Source organism: Suncus etruscus, chromosome X (genome assembly GCF_024139225.1).
Source record: "Suncus etruscus isolate mSunEtr1 chromosome X, mSunEtr1.pri.cur, whole genome shotgun sequence".
NCBI lineage: Eukaryota > Metazoa > Chordata > Mammalia > Eulipotyphla > Soricidae > Suncus > Suncus etruscus.
In genome coordinates this window covers 16,726,211-16,737,155 of record NC_064868.1, presented here as the reverse complement: position 1 = coordinate 16,737,155, position 10,945 = coordinate 16,726,211, and positions in this window count along the sequence as shown.

The window sequence follows — 10,945 nt, the reverse complement described above, 5'->3', positions numbered from 1 at the left end:
TTGCAAGTTCTGTTGGGCCTAACTAGTCCAGGGTTTCTCAACACATGTTCATAATCCATATGGTCCCCTAAGGGCTCTCTGGATATCCCAAGTGAGGCAGAGGCAAAAATTACATAATGACAGAATGAGAGCATGAGACTAAGAAGCCAACTGCTGAAGATTGAGTGGGAGGGCACATGAAGGAATCAAGGCTGGAAAGGTCCATCAAGGGAAAGGATGAGAAACATCACCCACATCTCAGAGCCAGATGGGCAGGTGCAAAGATTTTGAAGTTAAGGACTGCTAACAATGGCACGTGGAGGTTTGTGCGGCTGCTGAGTAGATCACAGCTTGTGAGGATGTCCTCTGGCCCATCAGGGCCATAGGGTTAAATATGGTGGGAAACTGCAACCAGGGTAGCAGGAAGTAGTAAGAAAGACTTGAATACATTCTAGCTAGAGCAAGAAGCCAGTGTGATGGAGTGAGTGTTCCATCAAGAGAGATAATTTCCAAGATCATTGATGGAAAAACTGAAAAAATGGGCAGTGACCTGGTGGGGTTGGGTGGAGGGAACTGTAGGATTGTTTATGCAAATTTGGGCTCCCCCTTGCTCCAGGATCTAGGAAAATGTGAGGTTTGGAAGCATGCGTAAAAGGTCCAGATAAAACAAGCCCAGGGATACATGAACCAAACCCCCAAAAGTTTATACTTTCCACAGGAAAAACACAATGTCACCCATAAATACTTGATTATTGCTCCAACCAAAGCAGTGCAGCAGACTCTGTTGCTCAGAGGCACAGTCCAAATACCAGCTCTGTTACTCAATTACTTTGTGCATATGGCCCAACTACTTTTACTTCATACACAATTCAAAGAGGTGATTTAATTTATTTTTTGGAAAAAATAGCACAGGTGGCCTTTATTGAATGCTCAGACATGGTCGCGAACATGTCTCATTCTTCTTCACCACCCCAGAGGGTAGGTTCTAGTATTAGCATATTTTCCAGATGAGAAAACTGAGGTCCAACTGAAGTCAACTTGCCAGGGCCACTAAAACAACAACAAAAAATCAAACCAACAAAACCCCCCAAAACCCAGGAGGCCACAGATTCTGATTCTATGCTCAGACTAATTTTCTGCTGGAAAACTCGCTCTTTAATCCAAGAACTATGACAAAGCAGGACAGTGCAAATGCCTGAGTGCACTGTCAAACCAAACCTTCAAGCCTCCACTTATACTCCTCCTGCACCCTGCTTCCTATACTCCTCCTGCACCCTGCTTCCTTCTGTGCTTTGCTTCCTGAAGCATCCTATGAGCATTTCTTTGTGGAATGCACAGATAGGCTGAAGCCTTGGCTGAGATAATCCCAACCCAACATTCATCTGTCTGATGTTGCCTTTCAAGGGCTTCATGCACCAGATTCCTGAAGAGTCACAAAGCCCATTGCAGGCATGCAGCTGTGGGTTTCTGCCTGTCATAAGGGCCTTTAAAACTGCAACCTGTTCCAGATAAGGAAGAGAAACAACTGCTCAGACACTCTGGTGGGGAACCCCAGGGGAGGCTTGGACTAGGACGGGTTGCACCTTGGCTCTCCAGCTGAATCCAGCAAGGCTCACCTGGGCCCTGGGCCTGGAGTGTTTGTAGATTAGTTCTCCTGAGCTTCTGAACCGTATTTCTTCTAATTAGAGTCACATCATTTGGCCTAATGAGTTTCTACAACTAACTTTCATTTTATTCAGGGCATATTTCTAGCAGTGCCATAATTAATCAGTACAAGCAAGAGAACTGAACATGATGACCCCTCAAAGCACCTAGAAAGTATTTTTCCTACCCAGCGTGTTCTTTCATTTTTCAATTTCACTCCCAGCAATACTAAGGGGTGACTTCCAGCTCTGAACTCAGGGATCACTCCTAAGAGGTGCTCCGTGGACCACGTGGTACCAGAGATTATACTGGGCCTTTCACAGTGCAGTTAGCTCTGACCCCCAAACAGTGCATCTTCAAAAAGTGTCAGTGAGGGGCCGGCGAGGTGGCACTAGACGTAAGGTGTCTGCCTTACAAGCGCTAGCCAAGGAAGGACCACGGTTCGATCCCCCGGCGTCCCATATGGTCCCCCCCAAGCCAGGGGCAATTTCTGAGCGCTTAGCCAGGAGTAACCCCTGAGCATCAAACGGGTGTGGCCCCCCCAAAAAAAAAACAAAAAAAAAGTGTCAGTGAGCTATGCCAGACCTTTATCTATTTATTGTGTCTTGGCAAGTCAGTTAAACTCTCTGAGAATCTCAAATTTTCCTGATTGGTACAATGAACACAAAGTTCTTTGCTCACAGAAATCATCTGCAGATTTAAAGCTACTGGACTGGGCCTGAGTGAGTGCACAAGATTGAAGGCACTGGACTTCAGGAAGCCAGGAATAGCCAGAGATCATGCCTGAGGACAGAGCCAGGGAAGAACCCCTGAGTACTATAGGATGTGGCTCCCAGCCCCCTCTCCTGTCCTCCCTAAAAAACTACTGATCTAGGTTAGGCCTGGGAGGGGTGATATTTTTGAAAAGTCCCTCTAGGGATTGGAGTTTCTCGAAGCTTCTTTTATCTGGTCCACTTTGTTAGCTGACTCCAAGCTCAAGCACGATATGAAATTTGGGTAACAGCTATTTCTGTGGGTATAGCCTCATCAGTGGGCCACCATGGTATGAGGTTGGGATGAAATGTGGGGCTTCCACAAACAAAGCATGTACTCCTTCCCTTTTGGGTCCCTTTATGGCCCATTTTAGTTTCAGAATTGACTAATTTAAGAGGTAACTATGGTTAGGGCCAAAGCAATAACACAGAGGGTAGGGCACTTTGCCTTCCATGCGGCCACCCTGGGTTTAATCCCTGGCATCCCATATGATCCCCTGAGCCTACCAATAATAAGTTCTCAGTGCAGAGCCAGGAGTAACCCCTGAGTACTGCTGGGTATGGCCCCAAAACAAACAAAAACAAAACAAGAGTTAACTAATTTAGGACAGAAATAGTACAAGAGTTGGGTTAAGGCACTTGTCTTGTAACCAACAGTGGTTTGATTCCCAGAATGATCCTTGAAGCACTGTCCTTGGGCATACATCTCCAAGGGATGCTATTTTTGAAAAGTACATGAAATTCAGGCCTCAACATTCTGAAGTCAAGTTACTCACAATGCAGCCACACTCAGTCAGCAGATCAGGAAACCAAGCTGGGCCCCAGTGTAGCTCTGCTTGCCTTTGAAGTCAGCTGTGGCTGAATGAGCAACACCAGAGAGAGTACAGAAACAACTGACTGAAAGAGGCCTTCTCTGAGGAGTTCCTCCACAGAGCTCCCAGAAACTTTCCAGCATTTTGCGATATCTTGAAGCCCAAATCTGCTTCTCTTTGTTCAAAGACTCTCTATACCCTGGAGTGGAACCATTTCTTGCCTTGTTTTTTTTTTTTTGATGAATTCTCTTGCATGTATCATATTTTTCGCGCTCTATAAGACACACCTGGCCAGAAACGCACATATTTTTTGAGATGCTCTCCCTGAACTCCGGCTTCAGCTCCAGGCAGCATTCGCTCCATAAAATGCACTTTTGGGGGGAAAAGTTTGACTTATGGTACAAAAAGTACAGTAAATATGAATAAAATGGTGTGCCTTGATCCCAGAGAATAGTGAAGAGAAAGAAAGAAATAGAGTGGAGGAGGAGAAAGACATATGTGAAGTTACAGGGGACAAGGGCCAATTGTACTCAGATGTCTTGGTGGAGTTAAAAAGGTCAGAACTCAATATCCAAGTCAGGGAGTCAACAACAATGAAAACATGAGACGTAAACTCTAACAACCAAAGTTAAAAGGGGCCTGTTATGTGAGCAGGCTGGAGTAGATGGTGACATGGGATGGATTCTTTATTGGTAGAAGGAGTTTGGCATTGGTGGTGGGATTGGTGCTGAAACACTGTATGACTAAAACTCATGAATGAATAACTTTGTAAATCAAATAAACAAAAATTTAACAAAGAATTTATTAAGTCAAATGACTAATAAAGAAATATTTTGCTATATTAAAAATGATGTGCCTTTTATCCAGTTAACTTCTTTATTCCTTTGATCTATAGGCCCCCAGTGACCAAATCAAAGAGTTGAGGAAGATTTCCCTTCCTGGTATTCCTTCAGCCAAGAAAGGAAACTGCTCCTCAGTCATAAAGGCGCCTCTATTTAATTCATTCTGTCAACAGAGTGCAGGTCTCTCTCTGGTGTTTTCCTAAAGTCCATGGCACCTGAGAGACTGACTGAAAGGCAACCCCATCAAAACAGTATCTGGGAAATAAGAGAGGGCACTTGGACTTGATCCTGTACCCTCTCACTTAACCAGTACCAGAAAGACGCCCAGCAGACATCACACAAGTGCAGTGAAGATGTCTTTAAGGAACTACTTTTGCTAAATGGATTTTTGCAGCAAGGAGTTGGCACAGAAGCTTGTTCTGTCCACTCAACACATTGATCTGGTAATGCAGTACTTCTAGAAACATTGCACCTACCCCAAAGAGGGCTAAAGCTCCCTTAGTGGGGGTCTGGAGCAATAGTACAGCAGGAAGAACACTTGCCTTGCATGTAGCCCAGCTGGGTTCAATCCCCAGCATCACATAGAATCCTCTGAATGCTGCCAGGCATGATTCTTGACTACACCCCTGGGTGTGTTCCAAAACAACAAAAAAGCGGCTCTTGGTGAGAAATGAGGCATAGCAACACATTCTACTAGAAATAAGTATACAAGGGCACAGGTTTCTAACCAAGCCCCTTTACTCCTGACTCATGTCTCTAATTAAATGTAAACCCACAGAATTCCACCCACAGTTAACTCAGAGGCCTTTACTTCTCCTTGTTTCTTTGAAAAAAAAAAACGTGTGTATCCTTTCAGGTGAACTATTCCCTTGATAGAAAGGTTGCTATGGAGACATTTTTGTTTTAATTGACTGCTGGTATTTTAAAGCCTGTGCAATTTAGCAAAGTCTACCTGGCCTGAGGGTTATACTAATTTAAGCGCTTGTCTTCACTGCTAACACTTTTATCTTAATAGAGTTGCGGGGTGCACTTGACACGTGGTGTTCGTGAGTGCTTGGAAGCCAGCGTGGGAGTTCCTGAAGGAAAAGGCAGGAAGGCAAATCTCACCCAAGCCACCTAGTTGGAATACACAGTTGCTTCAGTAGCTTGGAATCTGTCTGTTCTTGGCATGTTTCACAATGACTCATGCAAAGCATCTGCAAGACTCTCGGGACCCAGGGCCACAGATGATGATTTGTTGTGCCTGACTCTCTCGTCTTGGCTCCAACTGGCTGCTAATGTGGCCCACAAAGCTGCCCTCATGATTCCTTGGTGGTTCCATTGTTTTATTCTTGAACTAAATAGGCTATTTGGAAAATGGATTTTCAGATATGCAAATCAAGAGGGAAAAAACCCACAGTGGTCTGATAAGATATTACTCATGGGCAAGTGATCTGTGGTTCTCTCAGTTCTTGATTGGGACAAGTTAAAAAGTGGGACCAGGGCTGGAGAGATATCACAGTGGTAGGGCGTTTGCCTTGCACACAGCTGATCCAGGACAGACTGTGGTTCAAATCCCGGCATCCCATATGGTCCCCCGAGCCTGCCAGGCGCAATTTCTGAGTGCAGAGCCAGGAGTAACCCCTGAGTGCTGCCGGGTGTGACCCAAAAAACAAACAAAAAATGTGGAACCAATTGCATGCAGCAAGGATTTGAGCATTTTCTACCAATATTCTACCTTTGTCATGAATATAGTACACCCTGCTCCATTGACACACAGAAAATAGGGGCACCTACACACCCTAACTTCTCTTGTAAGCTATTCAATATCTCTAGCATTTTGATTACCGTTCTGGTGAAGTATCAACCACTATTGCTTCTTATAATCTCTCACTCCAATCATAAGGACACCAATCAGGGATACTTCCCAGGAACTCAAGCATTTCTTCTCTTTGGGCCAGAATGATAGCACAGTGGGAAGAGTGCTTGTCTTGCACAAGGCCTACCTAGTTTTAATCCCTGGCATGCTTATGGTCCCCTGAGCCTGCCAAGAGTAATTTTGAGCTCAGAGCTAGGAGTAGCCCCTGAGTGCACCAGGTGTGGCCCCCAAACAAAATAACAACAACAAAGGATTTCTTCTTAGAGCAATAAGAATCTTGAAATCTTGCTAGAAATAGAAAATATTAAATTGTTCTATTTCTTCAATAGATTCCTATCCTCTTCAGAAAATGAAACACATTTAAGGAGACACATACTTCAGTGATACCCTCTACAGGCAAACAAGGACTTTTGCCCTCCAACTCTTAGTCATGCCTTCTACAATGATGCCATTCCCTGATGCAAAACGCTGGTTTTGGTATTTGACAAGACTTACAACAGTAATGCCTTTATAGAACAACTTATTTCTCATGGAAGTCTAATTAGGGTGACATAGTAATAATACCAGAAAGCTAGTCGTTTTTCATGAGCTGGTCATTGTGTGCCACAGTCATGCCTTTGCTCAAGAAGGCTGAAAGCAATTTCACATGAAGAAACTGGTTTCGTTCTTCAATTAACAATTGAAATAAGTGTTTAGTTGTCTAAGATCATGTGCACAATACAGTACAGGCACTGAGACAATTTCTAACCCTTCTCTACTATAGCTACTCTGTTTAATGTCTGGCTCATTTCATCAGATAAAGAGAAGGATTCAAGAAAGAAAGACAGATATTTTATTTTCAAAATTAAAGAAGGAATAGCAGGAAAGCAAGTTCAAAATGGAGCTAAAATGTGAAAGAATAGAAACCATGTGGAAGTAAATATTGTGTGGAGTGTAACTCTTTTATTTTATAAAAAAAACTTCAAAAATCTTGTTTGAAAATAAATAACAGAGGAAACAATGAAAAAATGGCCAATGCTATTATAAAAATTACTAGTATCCTCCAGTATACTGGTAGACAAATCGCTGTTCAGAGTTCATGCAAACAAAATGCTCTGGGGTCTGTCAATCTTGGCCCCCCCCCATATGCACTAATAACTCCCTCTGACACTGTCCCTTTTTGCATAGGCACATCAAAATTGGAAAAGTTAACAGTTGCAAACATGTTCTTTTCTAATAGAGATGGGAACACAAAATTTTTTATACTGCAGAGGGACCTTACACCCTAGACACTTGACTTGGCTTAGACTCCAGTTGATTCAAAACTGACTATTCACCCCTAAACTGAGGATTTCACTATGGAAACAAACAAGGTTTCCCACACCAGCAACAGGAACATAAATTGTACCAAAGAAGGCCCTACTACTGCCATAGCACTGACTTACTCCAAAAACAGTTCTTATATCATCCTGACAACTAGGCAACAATAAAAGTCTGCTTTTAGGGCAGAATTCTCTGCAGTGTTAACTGGAGAGACGGAACCTGATGACACAACTCACCACCCGGTTTTTGACAAAGGGCCTCTACAGAAACCAGGATCTATAACTACAGAAACATGACAGCAACAAATATGAGACTGAAGAGCTGACCACCAAGAATGACTAGGGTGTTGGACAACCGAGTATGCCTGGAGCCTTGAGTTGGTGTTATGCCAAGGTGCTTCGGGGTAAGAGCTCCCTGTTTTTTAGGCTAAAGGTATTTATTTCCAATTTCTTCCATATTCTGCTGTGCCTATGCAAACAATTGCCACACACATTTTTAATGTATTTCCCATCTCTGGAGAAATATTAAATCTTTGCCTATTGCAGTAATGACTTAGTAACTGATACAAGAAGTTTCACAAATATAACTGCTAATGAATTCTCTTCCCTTCTTCCATTTTTCTTTCTTTTTTTTTTTGTTGTTTTTTTTTGGGGGGGTCACACCCGGCGGTGCTCAGGAGTTACTCCTGGCTGTCTGCTCAGAAATAGCTCCTGGCAGGCACAGGGGACCATATGGGACACCGGGATTCGAACCAACCACCTTTGGTCCTGGATCGGCTGCTTGCAAGGCAAACGCCCCTGTGCTATCTCTCTGGGCCCCCCTTCTTCCATTTTTCTTAGTTCTCTGTTCTCTTTCTATTTTTTAATAACTGCTTTCTGTCATCCTAAACAAATATATTATGATCAGTTATGTCAACAATGTGATACATTTTCTTTAAATAAATAATTTAAATTAAAAAGGGAGAAAGAGAACATGATTAAACGTTTTACAATATTGTAAATAGTGCTGCAATAAATATAGGTGTGAGGATTCTTACACCTATATTTATTGCAGCACTATTTACAATAGCCAGACTCTGGAAACAACCAAGATGCCCTTCAACAGATGAATGGCTAAAGAAATTGTGGTACATATACACAATGGAATATTATGCAGCTGTCATGAGAGATGAAGTCACGAAATTTTCCTATACATGGATGGACATGGAAACTATTATGCTGAGTGAAATAAGTCAGAGGGAGAGAGAGACACACAGAATAGTCTCACTCAACTATGGGTTTTAAGAAAAATTAAAGACATTACTGTAATAAGACCCAAAGACAATAGAGTTAAGGGCTGGAAGGGCCGGCTCACAATTTGAAGCTCACTACAAAGTGTGGTGAAATTCTGTTAGGGAAATAACTACACTAACAACTAGCATGACAACATTAAAGAATGAGAGAAGTAGAATGTCTCTTGCGAATACAGGCAGGGGTGGGGGATAAGGGGGGCATTGGTGGTGGGCATGTTGCACTGGTGAAGGGGGTATTCTGTTTATATCTGAAACCTAACTACAAACATGCTTGTAAACATGGTGCTTAAATAAAGATTTAAAAAAATTTCAAAGTAAAACAAAAAGTTTCACAATAAAGAGGGAAGCAGAGCTGTGACCTATAGTTTTTGTCTTGTTGGGCACTTTCTCTTTGTTGTGCCAGCCACTAACACCAACAACCACCCACCAGAAACTTTCATTGGCTGGGACCATTCCCAGCACTGGAGGCCAAAGCACTCCCTATGGGGTTGGCATCCAGAATGAAAAAAGGCAACTAAACTCAGAGTAGCCTTTTGCTTCAAGCTGTCCAAGACTCCTGAAATACAAACTGTCCCCAAATCCTGAAATTTCAGGCCATCTTACTGGTGTTCTGAAGATCTGGAGCAAAGGAAGTTACAAGGTAAACAACTTCAAGGCAGAGGCAAAACAAACTTGATTGGAACGGAAATGAATTCAAAGATGATTGCAGATATAGTGGACATTTGAGGCTGACAAACAGGACCACTCTGACAGTGGGGCAAAGTTTCCTTATGCTTTTTGGGGGGTAGGGTTTGGGTTTTGGGTCACACCCGGTGATGCTCAGGGGTTACTCCCAGCTCTTCACTCAGAAATCACTCCTGGCAGGCTCGAGGGACCATATGGGATGCCAGGGATCGAACCACCATTGGGTAGGCTGCATGCAAGGCAATCGCCCTAACACTCTTTGGCCTCTCCTTATCCCTTTTTTTTTTAAATCAGTGTCTACTATAAAATAAGTTCCAGCATTCTAAGTGTTGTGGACGTTGGTAGAGTAAAACACTGAAATCTGAACCAGCCCTAAAGCAGGGAGGCCTTTGACACAAAAGACCATCTCAGGAGCCTGGAAAGCCCTTGAGCAGCAGAATTCCAGGCAGAATTCCAGGCAAGGAGTGCAAGGAGGCTTCTGAAGTAGAGAAGTAGCTGGACCCCAGGGAGGAGAGACTCCACCACTGGAACAAAGACCAGGAAAAGTCTATTAAAATAAGACTATCAACTGTTGCATGATGGTCCATGTTCCTCCTGTCACCCCCCAAATATCCTAGCAATGAACTGGGGTGGTTTGGGAAAAGTATGTAAATAACTTGGAAAAAGAGTTGAGCACTTGCAGCCTGCATTCCTTCCCTATTCCAGACATGGGTACTGGCAATCTCTCTATTCTGGAGAAGCTGGTACTCTAATTTGAACACATACCTCTCTCTTTGTCACCCTTTCTTTTTCCTTCACTTTAATTTCTCAAGAAACTTGTTTTCCCTCACTACTCTTGTCTGAAATTTTTGACTGGGAGGGAGCAATGATGGAACAGACTTTTTTTACAACTTTTTTGGGTTGACTTTCCTTTCCTGCAAAGAGTGCTTCCTTGCTCCAGCCTCAGTACACGGCTCACCAGAAAATTGTGTAGCAAGGATAATCTTCCAGGCAGGGCTGAACAAGTGGGCATCAGGCACAGCTTGATGGCTGCCTTGAGGGGCTGGCTCAGGGTATGTCTATGCAATGCAGGGGTGCAATCACAGGATTTTATCAGTCCTGAATTCCCCCAAGCATCTCCTCAAGTGACAGAAGTGTGGAGAGAGGGAAGAAGTTGGTAACTCTCCTTCTTAAAGCTGCCATTTCTCTGCTGTGCACTGTACATAAACCACTGGGGAATCCCATTCTTCCACTGAACCAGTTGTGTCTACCACCAGGGACACAAAGATGTCAAATCACAATGCCTCCAGTGATTACTGACACCCAAAATTCTGACTTTAATTTTAAGCAACTGACATATTTTTAATGCTTAAAAAGCTCTGGTGTGTGCGTGCGCACATGTGGGGTGTGTGTGTGTAATGTGTGTGTGTGTACTCATTTTCTCATATCAGCTTTCCCAACTGAAAAACATCTGTTTAGGACAGAGGCCCATGGATTCCATCTGGTAGGCCATATCATCTGGGATGTTTCCAAAGGCCCCATGGCAGAGTTTCCAGCTCCTAAAGTCACCTGTGCCATTCATCAGTCTGTCTAAAGAGTGCTGCCATCTGCCATATCATTTTTTCTGAACACATCAGGTTTCCAATAGCATATTACAATGTTTTGTTTGAAGCCAGATCCTCACACTTGGCAAGGCAATTTTAAGCTGAATTAGGGTAAATTTGTGAATTCAAACACACTCAAAAATTGGTTTCAACTGGGTTCCTCTTTTCTTACATTTAGCATAAACAATTTGACAGTGC